Source organism: Protopterus annectens, chromosome 16.part0 (genome assembly GCF_019279795.1).
Source record: "Protopterus annectens isolate FY-2018-M chromosome 16.part0, PAN1.0, whole genome shotgun sequence".
Taxonomy (NCBI): Eukaryota; Metazoa; Chordata; order Ceratodontiformes; family Protopteridae; genus Protopterus; species Protopterus annectens.
Window position 1 is genome coordinate 820,887,095 of NC_056750.1, and position 17,675 is coordinate 820,904,769.

Genomic DNA, 17,675 nt, shown 5'->3' on the forward strand with positions numbered 1-17,675 from the left:
TTCTCATCTAGATCAAGGGAGGTCATAGTCTCCCTTTACTCATCACTCATCAGACCAATGATTGAGTACAATGCCCCATTCGGAATGTATCTGACCCGACACTTGCAGCAGCTGGAGAGGCCACAAAAGTTCCTCACCAAAAGGATAAAGGGTCTCAAAATCTGTCCTATGCTGCCCGACTGAAAGAACTCCAGCTCTATTCAGTCGCACCGCTGCTCAGAGGTGACCTTTGCCTAACATACAAGGCCATGTCAAACCCAGATTTGATGAATATGCTTCACCTCAAAAATCTAGATCCATCAGAGCCACAAGGGCGGAGACTTAAACCTTGACACGGCTATTAATAGGACGTGCTGGAGGGATAGATTCATCACCCAAAGACTCCCTATGCTGTGGAACAAAATCCCGGTACATGTGAGGCAGAGCACCTCGCTGGCCTTGTTCAAGAGAAATCTTGACCAATGGATGGGAGATCGCAGATATACCCCAGGGATTACCTCAGTGTCACTGCTCGACAGAGGCACAGAAAAATAATGGGTATAGTTCCCCATACTAAAGGGGTGGCCTAAGCCACAAAACGATGGGCTAGGCTTGTAAATGCCCTCGGGCAGATAGCCTAGTATGAACCTATGAACCTATGAACCTATTTATTATTTAGTTTTCTTATCACATCTTTGTTTTGTCCAGATCTGTCTTCATCTATGTTTTATATTTTCTTTTAATTTTAATTGTATATCTAAAGTTCTTTATTCCATACTTTTAATTTATATTTATACCAGGAAATTATTTTTCCATAAATTTACACTTTGAATGTATCCCAAATCATTGTTTGATTTGATTCAGGAGTTTCATTGAATAACAAAAAGTTGTCTGTTTCTTCTAATAACCCTGTTTTATATTCTTTCATTTTAGTTATATATGACAGAATTCTATTAATAAAAGTTTGATTTTTTTAATTTGTTTCTCTTTTTAAAATTAATGCATTATAATCTGAAAAAGGATATTATATTAAAGTTAAATATTTTAGAAGTAATATTTTGAGAAATTAATAATTTATAATTTATCATTTAAGTACCATAATTAAAAGTGTAATGGGTGAAATTTAAGGATTTTTTATCCTTAAAATTGAATGCATCTTTAATATTGAAAGAGTCTTTCCATTCCTTGCAGATTTTGCTGTAAGAAGTAAGCTGAATTTTCTACTTAAATTGGATTCAGTATCATCTAATATACTATTAAAATGACCGCCTAAAATTAAATTACCTTTGTAATTGTTCATTATAAAATCCAAATGTTTTTTAGCTATTTTAATTTCGCATTCCAGGAAAAAGTCCAGATCCTGTCACACATTTTATAACTATCAACGAAAATAAAGGCTGTCTGTTTTCATGTTTAAATAAAATATGAGGTATTTATATCTTTTTTTTTCCTCAATATTTGCTACTCCTCTTTTTTAGTAGAAGAATGAGACAAGGTTATATACTTATTAAAGTTCACAAATTCAATGTCCATTTCTTGATATAATTAGTTTCCTGAAGAAATAAAACGTGGTTTATTAAGTTTTAAATATCTTTGTAGATTTCCCTTCTTTTTAGGATTGTATAAACCATTAACATTTTATGATACATTTATTTCCATATTCTAGGAAAGAAAAAGTGATTTATTAAAATTAAATATAATTTTGTAATTAACATGTTTATATAAATGAAGACCTCAGGCAAAATTAAAAAACAATAACAATAGAATAGCATATTCTTTTCCATAAAATCCTACCTATGAAATAAATATTATTCCTAGCCTTCTTCTGAGAAAACTGTGTCTCAAGACTAACTCTCTCCCAGCACATAGACAACAAAAAGGAAAGTTTTTTAAAAACATTGGGAGAGCTCTGCTGTAACAGATACATTTTATGGGATTTTGCGTAAAAGTTTAATTTGCATATAAACTTAGCTCTGAAAGAAAAAAAAGATAATAATATGTGCATTTTGTGACTTAATAAAACTCATATTTCTTCCTCCTACAACCTCAAAGTCTATCTCAATCTCAGTTTTATGGTTATTTAAATTTTATATCAGTTTTCTAGCTGTTTGCTAATTAAATACATTAAAAACATAACAAAAATCTTCAGCATAGCCTTCAAATCAAAATAGTGTCACTAGACTTTTCCTCTACAAACTTATGATTTATATAGTTATCAAATTCTTTACATTTGTAAGTGATTATAACTTTTATGTTAAAGTTGCTATTCAAAACAAAATTATGCTGTCAAAAATGATGCCTGATAAAGTGAGCCAGTAGTTTATATCATAAAATTTGTAATTTAATTTGCATTTTTTTCTTTTTATTTCCTTTGTTTGAAAGTCTCACATATGGAGATTGTCAATCTTACTATCATATGTCCAAGGTGGTAAAAATTTCTGAATATGACGTTGATGAGACAACAAATAAATAATAAAGTGAAAAACAATTTAATTTAAAAGATGTTGTAAAACAAATAATGATGACAGTGCCATTTTCTAGAAGATGTGCTTTTAGAAACTTCTATTTTTGTTTCTTTTTCTTTACATCTGACCAACTGTCTTTCAAGGGTGATCTTTTAGAGGTGAAGTGTAACCAATCTATATCATTTGAAAATGAAATTATGTTATTATTTCCGCTGTGTGTTTATTTATTGTAATTTCTTGACTGGGAAACTCTGACTGGGTCAAAAACCCATTTTCAGTAGAAGTCTGGGGAGAAACGCTCCACAGTACAAAGACAATAGAAAATTTAAAATTATACAAAAGATTAAAATAAATGAAGAATATATACATTATAATAAACAAGACAAGTTCTGGCATAGGTTGGTAGATATAACAAATAGATACCTTATGAAAAACAATATAGGTTCTTGCTGTTTGATAGCTATTACAGTACCTCCTAGACACAGAATCACAGACAAGATAGGGTCTTGCATTTTGGTAGCTATTACAGTATATTCTAGACATATAATCACTATAGGGCTGTGTAATTTATGTAAGATAAATTCTGCCATAGCTGTAAAATATTGTCACTAGTTCTTAACAAGTTTAAATAAGGAAAAAAACGATTTTTATCAACTGAAGTTGTGGACATAAAACATCTAAACTTTAGAGATGAGGAGGAAAAGTTAGGTAGGGTATAAGGAGAGGGAGAAGAGTGATTATAGCAGAAGTTGAAGTAATTTGAGAAAAATATAAGAAAAGGAGGGGTGGTAGGTAGGCTTTGAAGTTTATGGAAAGAGGTTTAGTGAAGATAAAGAAGTACATATTATTTAGAAATATTTATATCAGTTGAGAGATGGGGATAAGAGAAGTAATTCAGAATGAGAATGTACTATCTGGTAGTAGAGGGTGGCAATATTACTTATATTAATTTATAGTACTAATCTTATCAGAGAAAACGTTAGAAGTGAGCAAAGATGGAGGAAGGGGAGAAGGAGAAATAGTCAGATGGACAGATAATATTTGATAGTAGTAGGTGGCAAAAATAAAGGGGGAAGGTCAAAGGAAGTAAGGTTAGTTGATTGTTTAGCTACAAGAACAATTGTAAGAGATAAAGTAATGGTCTTTTAATGTACTTTTGAAGGACTGAAGGAATTAAATAGTACTGATGTGCAATGGCTTAAGAGTAAAGACATTGTCCATCTCTTTGATAGATTTATATACTAGTAAGAGTTGTTTGTGAGGATAAAGAAGTACATATTATTTAGAAATATTTATATCAGTTGAGAGATGGGGATAAGAGAAGTAATTCAGAATGAGAAGCTACTGTCTGACAGTAGAGGGTGGCAATATTACTTATATTACTTTGTAGTACTAATTGTATTAGAGAAAACGTTTAGAGATGAGCAAAGATGGTGGAAGGGGAGAAGGAGAAATAGTCAGATGGTCAGATAATATTTGATAGTAGTAGGTGGCAAAAAATAAAGGGGGAAGGTCAAAGGAAGTAAGGTTAGTTGATTGTTTAGCTACAAGAACAATTGTAAGAGATAAAGTAATGGTCTTTTAATGTACTTTTGAAGGACTGTAGGAATTAAATAGTACTGATGTGCAATGGTTTAAGAGTAAATACATTGTCCATCTCTTTGGTAGATTTATATACTAGTAAGAGCTGTTTGTTGCTGGGGAAAAGATTTATTTGGGGGTAGCTTTTGTTTTGGATTGGAGTGTAAGGTTGTAAGATAAATTTTAAAGTGGGGCAGTTATCATGTAGGTAAATTAATTTGTGGGCCAGAGATAGTTCAGTTAAATTCAGGTAGCAAGGGAATAAAAAAAAATTCTTTTTTGAGGGCCAAGCAGTGGTGGAATGATTAGGAATACCAGTAGCAAATCTGGCAATTTTGTGATAACGTGACTAGTTTGTTCATTAGGGTGCTGTGAAGATTGGTAAAAATAGGAGCACCATAAAGAAGGTAAGAAAGTAGCAGAGAATTCACTAATGTTATTTTCATAGAGGTATGCATAAAATATGTGCGTCTGTGAAGTTTACCAGGGTTAATATGTGTTTTTCTATTGTATTAAGTATGTTTTGTTCATAGGATAGTTTGCTGTCAATTGTGATGCCTAGAAGTTTTGCATGGGTTACAATTTCTATTTGGGTTTTGTTCTGTGAGCAAATGTTGAATTCATTTGAAAGTGTCTTAGGACAGAATAGTAGGAACTCTGTTTTATTTGAGTTAAGCAAAAGTTAGGCATCATTAAGCCAGTTTTCAATAGAGGTAAAGGTGTCCTGTGACATTGTTAAGAGATCTTGGGGGTTACTAGAAGGAGAGATAATTGTAGAGTCATCTGCATACTGGATAACAGGCGTCTATATTACAATGTCAAACTAAAACTAGTTCGAACATTGTAATATCAAACCCTAAAGTCCGAAAGTTGAAAATAGCAAAGCCACGGCACATCAACTTTTTTCCCAGGGAAAATAATCAGTGGGCCTTTTTCAGGGCTTTGCTATTTCCTCCACTGTGATGCAATCTCAGAGTTGGTATATTTAAGTAGGGGAGCACAGCACAGTTTAAGGTTATATATTTTTTGTCATGGAACAGCGATTTTTTTCTTTGTGAAAAAAATCGCTGTTATGTGTTTTCAGTTTTGTTGGGTTTCGCACTGTAGGGTTCAATATTACAATGATCGAACTTTTGTTAGTTCAATGTTGTGATATAGACCTGGATAACAGTACTTTGGAGAGGTTCTGTGTGGAGATTGTTACTGAAGATATTAAAGAGGAGAGGTCCAAGAATGGATCCTTGGGGCACTCTGGTTCTATTTAGTCGGTGTTTGGATAGGTGAATGTGCCATTTGATGCACTGTTGTCTTTCAGTTAAATAGTTGTTGAACCATAAATAAAAGAGAGCTTCTTCTGTAGTAGAAAAATCCTCATACCACAGAACAGTTGAAGTTTTATTTTTGCAGGGAAGATAAGTTGATATTATTCAGTTTAAGGAGCTTTATTAATGGCCATGTTTTTTTCTTAATTTCCTTAGTCTTGGATGAATAATCATTATTAAATATGATGACTGAATGTTGAACATTTATTGGAGCTTTTGGCCAAGCAGATTTTAATGCAAGTTCCTTGTCCAAACAGGATAAAATGTGACTATAATAGATCTTGGTTTAGATGCAGCAATGATATTATCTGATTTAACAATTGATCTGTGAGCTCTTTTTATTCCAAAAGAGAAACTTTTTTTGTAGGTTAAGTACCTTAGGTATCCATGCTGATAGAAAGGAAACCACATTATCACTCTCTGTTCTTTCTGGCAGGCCCAAAATTCTTATGTTATGTCTTCTTTCTCTGTTCTCCGAGCCAACTAGTTTCTTTTCAACCATGAGTTTTGATTTTTTATTGATGTTTGAGATTGATTTTCTTTTAGTCTAGTATCTTTTAGTCTAGTATCAATGTCAGACAAAGCATTTTCAGTATCTGAGACTTTTGTTTGGAGCTATGTCTTTAAAACTATTTGTTTGCTTTAGACTGCTTTCTTTGACCTTTGAATATTTTCTTGAAATCTGTCTATTTTAATAGTTAAGTCTTGCAATGCTGTCGGCTGGTGTAGTTCTTTCTTAATAGCAGAGTCTGTATGATTATTTTTGAGTTACTCATCTTTTAGGTTATTAGTAAATTTTTCCCTTAAATGCTTTGACAGGAAATTTTCTTCAAAAAATACCAACCTTTGGAATATGATAAAAAAGGCATTTAGAAAAATATAGATATTCCCCGGGATTCATGAAGCTCGGCGCAAGGCCGGCGTAAGGTCTGCGCCGGCGGTGCAGTGAATAGCCGGCGCAGTAGCGCCATATGCATATTAATGAGAGTGCACCGCAACCACAGACACGTGCGTAGTGTACGTGAGCGAGCCCAGGTAGGATGCGTCTGGAGGCGTGTCTAAGCCGGCATGAGGTGAGCAACCTAATGTGCTGACAGCCACGGTCCGCCCATAATAGTAATGGCAGCAGCCAGGTCCCGTGCAGAATGAAACGCACGTAGAGTATGCAACATAGTACCCGTCCCAAATAAACGGAGAAGCAAATACAAGCCACGAAGGCTTAAGTGTACCCATCCAAGGAGCAAAGGATACGCATAAGACCGCGTTTGTCCCGCAATGCACCGTCAGTGGTTACACTCAGAGAAGGTGTACAGCAGCATGTCAGCGCGCCGCACCGACATAGGAGCAGCGACTAAGGTCACCACCTGTCCCACTCTGGGTGGGGCAGTCTCTCTATGGGCAGTTGTGTCCCGAAAAACGTATTAAAAATGGCAAATGTGCTAAGATTGTAGGACATAATGATATCCCGTATTTAATGTAATGGTAGCATGAATTGGTTATTTCTGTAACTGAAATACCTAAATGTCACAAGAAACAGAATAAGCAAGCAAACTGCCACAACAATAAGCTTTTATTTAGGCAAACAAGTGAAGTTCTATGCTATATAGTGACCGTGTGTATGTGTCGGCCTGTAAAGTCAGATGTGAGTCCCGGAAATATCCCAGCTTGGAAACTGGAAAAGGTGGCAACCCCAGTAGCGACATGGGCATGGTCACCAGGGTTACCAGCTGTCCCAATGTGCCATGGACAGTCCCTGATTGGACAGTTGTGTCCCTGCAACAATCGGAAAAATGGAAAATGACCTCAGATCCCCTGCCAAAAATACATTTTTTGTATACATGTAATAGTAGTATAAAACATATACATTTGTATATGAAACACATACATGGCATAAGAAAATGAATAAGGAACCCAAATGCTTACAGAATAAGCTTATAGTATGGCAAACAAGTGAAGTTCTGTCAACTGCACTTGCCGTGGGTATGTGTAGTCCTGCAAATTCGAAGTTTCCACATAACATGCCCCACTATGGGCATTGGAAAAGGTGCCAACCATAATGGTCACAAGCAGTAGTGAGAGTACATAGCCGGGTAGCTGTGTCGACATAACAACAGTAAGGAATCAAGATACCTTAAACACAGGCAAACATGTGCATAGCAACATATCCCACACCCAACAACGTCTCTGTCGCATACACTGGATGGCGTATGTTGAAGTGTAATATCCAGAAGCAGAACCCATGCATTCAGATGTAATACACAATAGCCTCATTGTACATGTCAGTCCCACCCATGTACACCTGTGCACCTAACCTGCTAGCATCTGTGTGCAGCTATACACCCACACACAATGTGCATACCTGAAATGTGGTAAGATGTTTGTGTTAGGCAATGCCAGGCGGGCAAATCATACCCACATGTCACCAACCCACCTCAGGTACAGATATGTAAATGGCTGCATGTGAATGTGTCTGCAGAATGTGTACATCCGCATGTGGTATGTACCCGTCGAAACCATATAGGTTTGCATACGACACGGTGCACATAACTGTACACATGTGGACAAGTCGGGTTGTTGAACCACCGCATCGATGATTAGCTATGCAGTGAAGTCGATCACATATAGCGGAACACGTGCCTACCAAACAGGACGTCCTAACAGGGTGCTACAGGCAAAGAAGGGAAGGTGGGACATCACATGTGGAGAGTAGCGTTGCGGACGGCCAAATACACACGGTCAAGGTAAAGGGCGGAACAACATGCATATGGCGGATGGATGTTGTTCGAAAATATATATAGAAACACATATGAAGTGCCAGTTTAGACTCGAAATACTATATAATGCATTGAATTGTACCGTACAATATGGCAGTAGAACTAAGCCTGCATGTAATTGGTGAAGCTAAGCTGTAGTGTGATGGAATTCTGATCCTGGCAGTAACCAGTACAGCAGGCTTATGTCTGTCAGCATTAATTATCTGCTGGGTTACAGAACAATAAATGTATGTACATGCATAACATCACCCCTTCCCTGAGGAGGATGGCCTTGTGACCTCTATCGATGTTAACAGTACAACTCCTTACCAGAGAGACAAAGCAGCGTATTAAGAAATTAACTGACTACTGTATCGGAACAGTCTAGGGTCCTTGAAACAGCTACAATCACAGAAGGACACTGTAATTGACAAGGTGCCTTGCAAGGCTGTGTTATTCTCATGGGAAAACATTTTAAAAGCACGACCCCAGCACCCACGTATGTATAGACTATTGTGGACCATAGTGATGGAAATGCCCTGTGACCGACCACGTCAGTAAGGTGGGCAAAAGCTGATTGTAAACACTATATAAAGAAACTGCTTACTGTATAGAGTCAGACAAAACTCTCATACTTGGACTGTATATTATTTAGCCTGCCTGTGTACACTACTAAAACTTTCTGAACCCGAGCCTCCTGTGTTATTGACTGTCACTTAGAAAAGCCTACTGATAACTACAGTCTGGTTTTAACAACTTATTTGACATTGTGATCCTTGTAATCCGAATTCCTTGGTAAGCTACAGGTCAGAGTGCATGGCTGGTTAGACATCTACATGGGAGAATTTGCCTAAATGGTTCTTCTTGAATGAAAAGACCTCCGACTGAATTGTTGTGTGTAAAGAGGCTGTTTACTGTCTGATCTGTGGCTGAAAAGCGGAAAACTGGATCCCAAGAAGAAATCGTGCAGCCTTAAACAGGAGGCTCAGGTAAGGAGTGTTTGCCTCTTTGTCTCTATTGTAGATCAGGGACCAGACTACATTGTGTTTCTGTTAACAGTTGTGATAGCGGGTCGAAGACCTATCCAAATACTGTTAAATCTGAACATAGGTCAGGGGAACACACAGCAGAGTAAATAGTCATTGTAGACACTACAGTGGATACAGGGAAGGAGACACCACGTGGTATGAGAGAAGATGCGTAGCAGTCGTGTAGAGGATATGGGAGATTATTGAAGAAACAGATCATGTGATCCGCGTTTGACGGGTGACGTGAAGTATATGCAATCGCAGAGAGCACATAATGTGAGTTATCCAGCAAAATGGGGTAATAAATATGACATTGATGGTATATTACACAAAATATCGTTACTGAAACATTGTAATCCCTGAAAATGTGATGCACATGTTCTAGGGTAAACACCTGTTCCACCCTGAGAGGGACAGTCCCTCTTTGGCCAGTTGTGTCCTGCAAACAAACCGAACAAATGGCAAATGTCCTGATATCTCAGGACAAACATTTCCCAGATATCTTTCAAAATGGTAGCATAAAACAGTAATTTTGTATCTGGAACAACAAAATATCATAATAAACAGAATAAGCAACTGAAATGCTACAACAATTGGTCGCTCTCCTGGCAAAAGCTGAAATCCTGTCCTATGTACTGGCCGTGGGTATGCTTTTTCCTGGAAAATTACACGTTCGAACACTAATGTCCCACATTGTGCATTTGAAAAGGTGGCAGCCCTAAGATGTGCAGGCGACAAAACAGCGACAATTGGGTATCCGTCATGCACATAGGTGGATTGAGGTAGTGAACCGAAGGAACAGAACACTACAAATGGCAAAGCATCATACGTAGACAGAGAAGATCATAATACAGTAGTACCGATAGCCCCCACAACCCCTACCACCTCCGATACCACATCCAGGATATGAGCGGGAGGGCAGGCTAGTCCCCACACGTTATCCTGTGGCAACAGAGGTAGCACAACGACCAAATGTAACAGAAGCTATTGAAACCACATCCCGAACTCGTAACATACCTAGGGACACCCGAGTAACAAGACAGTCACTAGAACAGAGTGAGGATATCTGTCAATTAATTGAAGTACCGAACCCTCATGCAGGACAGGAAGGCCAGGACCCAACCCCCGTAGTGTATAGACCGTGGACACCAGAAGATATCTGTAAAGTCACAGAGAATTCCCCATCTACAAAGTAATCGCTATTCACCATGCAATACCCCTGTATCTTCTGATCGGAAAACAAAGGGGGAATGGCGGATGGTACAGTATGTACAAGCTGTAAATCATGTAATAATACTTAGGGTAGCGATGGTGCCAGACCCACACACTATATTCAATGCTATGAACACGCCACAGAAGTATCTTACCGTGGTACATATAAGCTATGCTTCCTTTGCAATACCTATACATCCAGATAGTCCGTATTGCTTTGCATGTACATTCAGGGTAACAGATACAGCCATACCCGGCTATCGCGGGGATACTGTGAAAGTACAACGATATTCCCACAGGAGATGGCTAGCTACATTACGGTGTTAACTCCACACGGGGCCAGTCAAGTTCTACTTTATGTGGATGATATTCTGCTTGCGGCCCCTACCCAGCAACAATGTATGGAAGATACAATAGCATTATTGAGATATTCAGCAGAACAGGGACATAAAGTAAGCAAGCATAAATTGCAACTACAGAGAATACAGGTCAAGTACCTGGGATATGTGGTATCCAAGTAGGGTAGAACATCACATGGCGATAGGAAGGTAGCAATTTCATAAGCACCCAAGCCAACTAACAAGAAGGGAATGAAGTCCTGTCTGGGCCGACTAACATTTGTCAAAGCTGGTTACCAAACAATGCTTTGGAATCCGCTGTATTGTCTGCCTTAATCTTTAATACACCTATGGCAGCACAACACATACTACACTGGATTACAGTAGCAGAAACAGCTTTCTGCAGACTAGAACGATTGATAGCTTCAACATCTGTAGTAGGTCTCCTGAATAATCATAACACATGTTGTCAGACTGTAGATTGTAAGCGGAGATATATGACGTCAGTCTTGATGCAACAGCATGGAAGTAAGCAACGCTACATAGCTTACTACTCATTGCAGTTGGACACTGTGGCATGGTCAGTGCCACATTGTGTACAGGCAGTTGTTGTAGCACCCATGGCAGTACAGGCCCTGGCCTTAATGTTACTAGACCACCCTCTCACTGTGAGAATGTCTCATGCAGTTGCGATCAGTCTGCTGCAAGAGAAGATAGCATTCCTGACCCGTGCTAGACATTTGTCTTGTTTGACCATACCACTGAGTCAACCTCATATGGTGATTGATCGTTGGACAACATGAAACCTATCAGCGGCACGTCCGACACCTGTGTATGGCACACCACACAGTTGCCTATACGAAATGGATTAAATAACTACACACAGACATGATATCACTGATATACCCTTAGATGATGCAGAGGTGACAGTTAATGTGTATGCGGATCATGTAGACAGAGTCCTACAGGAGCGAATCAAGTAGGTTATGCAGTAGTTATTGATAATGAGATTGTAGGCGCCCAAACCCTGCAGCATAACGTGTCTGCTCAAGCAGCAGAATAGATAGCTTTAACACGTGCTTGTACTGTAGCGGAAAACTGATGTGTGGACATATGTCGATAGTCAGTATGTTGTCTGTACAGTGCATGTTTATGAGCAGCAGTGGAAGAATAGGGGAATGATAACATCCACGGTAAACCGATTAATCATGCGCAATTGATCTTGAATGCATTAGACTCCATTCAGTTACCCACTAAAGTAGGTAATTGTAAATGTGCAGGTCATAGAAAGCAACAGGATAACAGTAGGAAAGGTAAGGCATGAGCTCATGCATCTGCAAAACAAGCAGCCTCACAGTTGGAAAGTGTTTGTGTGAATGAGGAATGACAAACCTCAGACAGTTTAGATGTAGAAATTTTACAAACAATGCAAACATCAACTACGAAAGCAGAAAAGCCGGCGTGGGTATGGCGAGGAGCAATCCTTGAACACGGACTGCACATATCCACAGTGATAAAGCCAATATTAACGTCTAATGTATTCAGATATGCGGCTTTGTGGAGCCATGGGTAGAGACATGTCTCAACAGGGGATGGTACATTTGGTTAACAGAATACCCTAACATACGGAATTACGAACCACATACAAACATCATGAGCAGCGTGTCACATTTGCAGTAGATATCATGCACAGGGAGCATTTAAACCGAAGGGAGTGAGTTTACCTACACCACCATAACCGTTCCGTACTATTTGTATGGAGTTCATACATCTGAATAAATGTGAAGGGAACAAATACTGTTTAGTGATTACACATATATATAATCAAAATGGGTAGAAGCATTCCCAACCATGAATCCGGATGCAGCAGCAGTGGCAAAGGTGCCAGTAAAATAAAGTATCCCTAGATCTGGCATGCTGTAAAGAAGCTACAGTGACAATAGAACACATGTAGTGAACCAGACAATCACGCAACCTGGGGGATTATTTTGTATTTCCATGAATGTAAATTGCATGTACAACCCACAGTCAGCATGACTGCTGGCGCCGTAAAATGGGATCGAGAGAAATAAGTAGAGGAGGTTGGTGGGTGACATCCAGACGAGTTACATGTGCTGTCTACCTCTAGCATTGCTGAGCATGACAACAGTTCCAAATGTAAAGTGCTGCACCCACTTCGAAGTAGTATGTGGAATGGCATATCATGTGCCAGAGTGGAAAGCTGTCATGCCTGCAGAGCCGGAGGTCGATGGCTCATTAGCAGGTGACATGAGAGGATTGTTAACCAATAACACTGTTCTTCAGTTAAAGTCTTTTACAGATAAAGAGCAAACGAAGGCGGACGCATAGCTGACACCAGTATCCTGTGTGTATGTCACTGTTATCCAAAGAACATTATTGGCAAGTGGAAAGTGTGAAGGTCTGTACCAGGTACTGTTGGCAGCGCCTACTGCAGTAAAGTTTGCAGAGAGGTCGTCCTGGGTGCACCTCACATTTTGCAAACCGGTAAAGGATATCAAGTCTGATTGACATCTTGTAGCTGATATACCATAGAGCCTGAATCACCGGGCAAGACTGTATAACAATACAAAGCAACCCCAAAGACATTTTGTTTGCTGTCCTAATGATTATACACCTATTAACCATGTTTGTGTTTACTTTACATTTGCTGGGACCTTACCTGCATATAACTACACGGATACAAATACTGATACGTGATGAACTGGCCACAGAGTGTCTTCCACACTTCAACAAATACCTAGGCATGCCGTGTGCATATACAGACTATGAACACTTTAAATTGCTGTGTTTGTACTGCCATACCTACATCATATGGAGGACTTCCGATGCATGTTGTCCCCTTGGGGATAGATTGAGACTTGTGAATATTTACACTTTGATACAGGTTCTGTGAGATCACAGGACAACGTGGCACTGTACTTACCTGTTACACAAAAAGGAATTGTATGTTATCATAAACATGATACAGTTTCAGTTGGTGGGAGTATTTGTAACATAACTGTGTCTTACGAATGTCATATAACAGCCAAAGATCACAGTACTACTTGTAGCACCATTCATTATTTGTATTGAAACATCATGAGAACAATGTGGAAGGATGTGCAGAAACATCCTGAATTGTATAAACAGTCCTCTGTTAGAGACAGGAAAATGTTACATGCAGAGGTAACCCGCATCAGTAGTAAAGTAGAATATTGTTATGTTGTTTGTGGGAAAAAGCATATCAATGGTTACCTGGGAATTGGTCCGGCAGTTGTTATTTGGGTTATCTGGCTCCAGTCACATGACATACTGCACAATTGCCTCTGAGTGCGAAACGAACTATAACACATATAGCTCGAAGAACTGGGAACACAGTCGAGAAACCTACTAATCCAGTGGGTGAAATGGAAGCTGTTCTGACATTCCAGTCTTCTGCAAGAGATAAAGGAATATCGATTCATATGGACTTGGTGACAGCGTCATAACCTGGGCTGGAACACTCCCAGCTTGTGGAGTAGTGAAATCAATCAGGGAACAGAGGAAGTTATCAAAACCTGTCGGAGGAATGATGAATGTGACTTTCCGCTCTTGAACTTGTGACTGATGAACTGGATGCAATGAGAACTGTTGTGTCACAAAATGTAATAGCGCACGACTGCACCGTGGCGGCGAGAATTGGTACATGCGCGCTTATTAAAGAAGATCGCTGTGTCCAACTACCACATGAAAAGACCAAAATCAACGCCCACCTAGAGGTAATACAGCAGGTGTCATCCATGGCGGAACCAGGCCCAAACCCACTGACGAACCATTTCCACAAACCATTTGGTGGATGGGGTCAGTCATACTGAATATCATGATTGCCATTTGTGTTGTTCTGCTCATATTGGGAGCATGTGTCTATTGCGGGATACTTTGCATGTAAGTATTAGTCAGGGACTCTGGCGACATATCTGTACCGAGACTATGTATCAAGACCTGTAGTGGTATGTGTCAATAGAAAATGCAAACCTTCTTGAAATGTACAAGAAATTACTTGCCTAGTTAAGCGTTCCAGAGAGGAAGAGGCTAGGGAATGAAATAATGTTGTATATGTTTCTGGATAGAATAGAAGCAATCAAAGGAGGGAGAATGTTAGCAAAATACATATTTAAACATATATATGACGTGCAACTTTAGAAGCAAATAGTGTATAATGCATATTATTCTATCTTACAATATGGCAGTAGAGCTTATCATGCATGTAATTGCCTGTAGTGTAGCTGCAGTGTGATTGAACCCTGACCCTAGCAGTAACCAGTGCAGCAGGTGTATGTCATTCAGCATTAGTCATCTGCTCGGTTAGAGAATAATACATGTATGTACAGGTATATCTGTCATCCTTCCACTGAGGAGGATAGGCTTGTGAGCTCTAACACAGAGTACAGCTGCTCAGCAGAGAGACAAAGGAACCTAGTAGGAAATGGAGTGAGGACGGATCTGAACAGTGTTGGAACCGTGACAGAGCAGAATTTACGCAGTACAGTCTAATTGAATATGTGGCTCGCAAGGTTGTGCTATCCTCATGGGAAAACATTTAATAAGCATTACCTGAGCACTGTTGTAGGAATACAACGTTGTGGACTCTAGCGATGTAAATGCCTTGTGACTGACCACATCATTAATGTGTGCAAAGTATGATAGTATACACAATGCTCATACAGCTGTAACATGTATAGAGTAAAACAAATGTCTAAACTTTTACTGCATAGTTCTTTGCCTCCTGCTGCACAGTAGTAAAACGTTATTAATCTCAGCTTCCTGTGTTATTGACTGTCATTTTGAAAATACGAATGAGTGTTACAGTTTGATTTAAACAACTTAATTGACAGATGTGTACGTTCTAGCATGGGAATAGGTCAAGCCAACCATCACAATGTCCATGTGTACCACATACAAACAGCCAGTAACACGCAGTAGTAGTGCATGAAGGCATACGACTGTGGGAATAGTACAGGACATATGGCACGTGCCAAGTGCAGATGCATGACACAAACCCCAGGATGGGTGTCCTGCAAAGAGGAACATGTGCCAACCACACCTCCCACAGATGTACCGGCAATAAAAACACATGGCAAACACACAGAAACACTACTGTCCAACACACGACTGCAACGGAGCCTGGTCAAACACCAACATGAAGCATGCACAAACAGGGACTTGTGTAATGTTTGCCTTAACACCACCCCATAGGCCAAAGAAGAATAGAATGGACATATGCATGTAATGTTGTGAAGGATGTGTGGTAGTCCTCAGTATCACAGTGTTAGGGACACAGATACACTGTCATCAACTGTGACGTATGTGCACTGTACACAGCATACCTGCATGTAATACAGAGGACAATCATGTGCCACAGAAATATACACTGGAGAAAGAGTATAGGGGATAGACAATTGTAAATGTGACAAACTATGAATATAGGTTCATCGTCCATAGGTACAGGGTAGGCCATCGTCCCAGGTTCAGCCATAACACTACACCATAGTTAGGATGACTTTGCCAACCTTCTGTGCTTCAGATAAAATACTCATGATATTGCTGTACCTCCGTCAAGCAGTGATAATGATGTAATCCCTGGCCTATACCTGCAATTCTCCATCCAATGGACAACATACCCCTGAACAAGGCTAGGAAGGATCTCTGTCTCACATGTACTGTGATGTAGATCCACAGCATTATGAGTGTCTGGGTGATATATGTGTCACTCAAACACATCCCATTAATGACCGTGACAAGGTAAATGTCACCTGCCCTAGTGGTTCTGAGGGATGCAGATACAGTAGGTGAAGCATACACATGACATATGGGTTGACATGGCCTCGTATGTCAGGCACAGGTCAACACTAAACAGCAGGTATGTGACGTAATGTGGCAGGGGTCCTACAAGTGGGGCAGCATTACACAAAATGATGTCATCCTGCATCTGTACAACAATTAACCTATGAGGGCTTCCCAGCTGCTGTAGGTGTATGGTCAGATACAGTCTGAATGGGGCAATGTAGTAAATCATAGGTGTAACACGTAATGGGTACAAGGAGACAATGACCTAGCCTGATGTAGATGTGAATCCCTGCACAAACAGGTGGGCAATGTAGAAGTCCCACACAACCACGATAACAGCGTGTGTGTTGAATGAATGGTGACCGACAAACTCTGTCCCCTGATCCCTGGTAATCACCCCTGTGCTGAGTGGACAGCCACCTATATGCTGGACAGGGGTGACCTAGTAGTTCTCCACAGGTATGATGTTGCATTACTTAGCATTTAGCTGTGGGACATGTCCCTGACAGCAGATATGCATATCTGGGAGGCCCCTTGGAGGATATCTGTGTCAGATGTCCGTCCCACTATGGCACCTGTTTTGCAGTCATCTACAAACAATGTTGCCCATAAAACCCCTGTGTGTGCCTGTACCGTGGAAATGTAGATGTATGACAGGAGTGGACCCACGGAAGGGCCCCATGGGACACCACTTGCGACAGGCAGTAGGTCTGACATGCTGCCAGCAACTATGACCGTGTGGGTTGTGTCACATAGACAGTTTACAACACATTCTGTGATGTGCGTATTCACATCCCAGCCAATGGGTTTATCAGCGATACCCGAGGGGGGTAATGTGATGAAGGCCTTTGCCAGGTCGAGGTAGGCTGTATGGACTGCAACACCCCCATCAATGGCCTCGGTGACTGTCCCGGAAATGTCAACCATGCTTTAAAGGCATGAACCGCCCTGAACAAGACAAACCGTGTTGGATGCAAAGTATGTATGTCCCCTATGCAGTCATATCGAGCAGTATGATCCCTCCCCATGTCTTTGCAGATAGGTCTCCTCATGGTAATGGGACAGTAATAACCAGGCTCAGTGGAGGCATTGGCCCTGTGGCGTGGGACTACAGTTGCCATGCGACACAACCTGGGTACCTTACCTGAGGTGAGGCTACAAAGAAATAGCT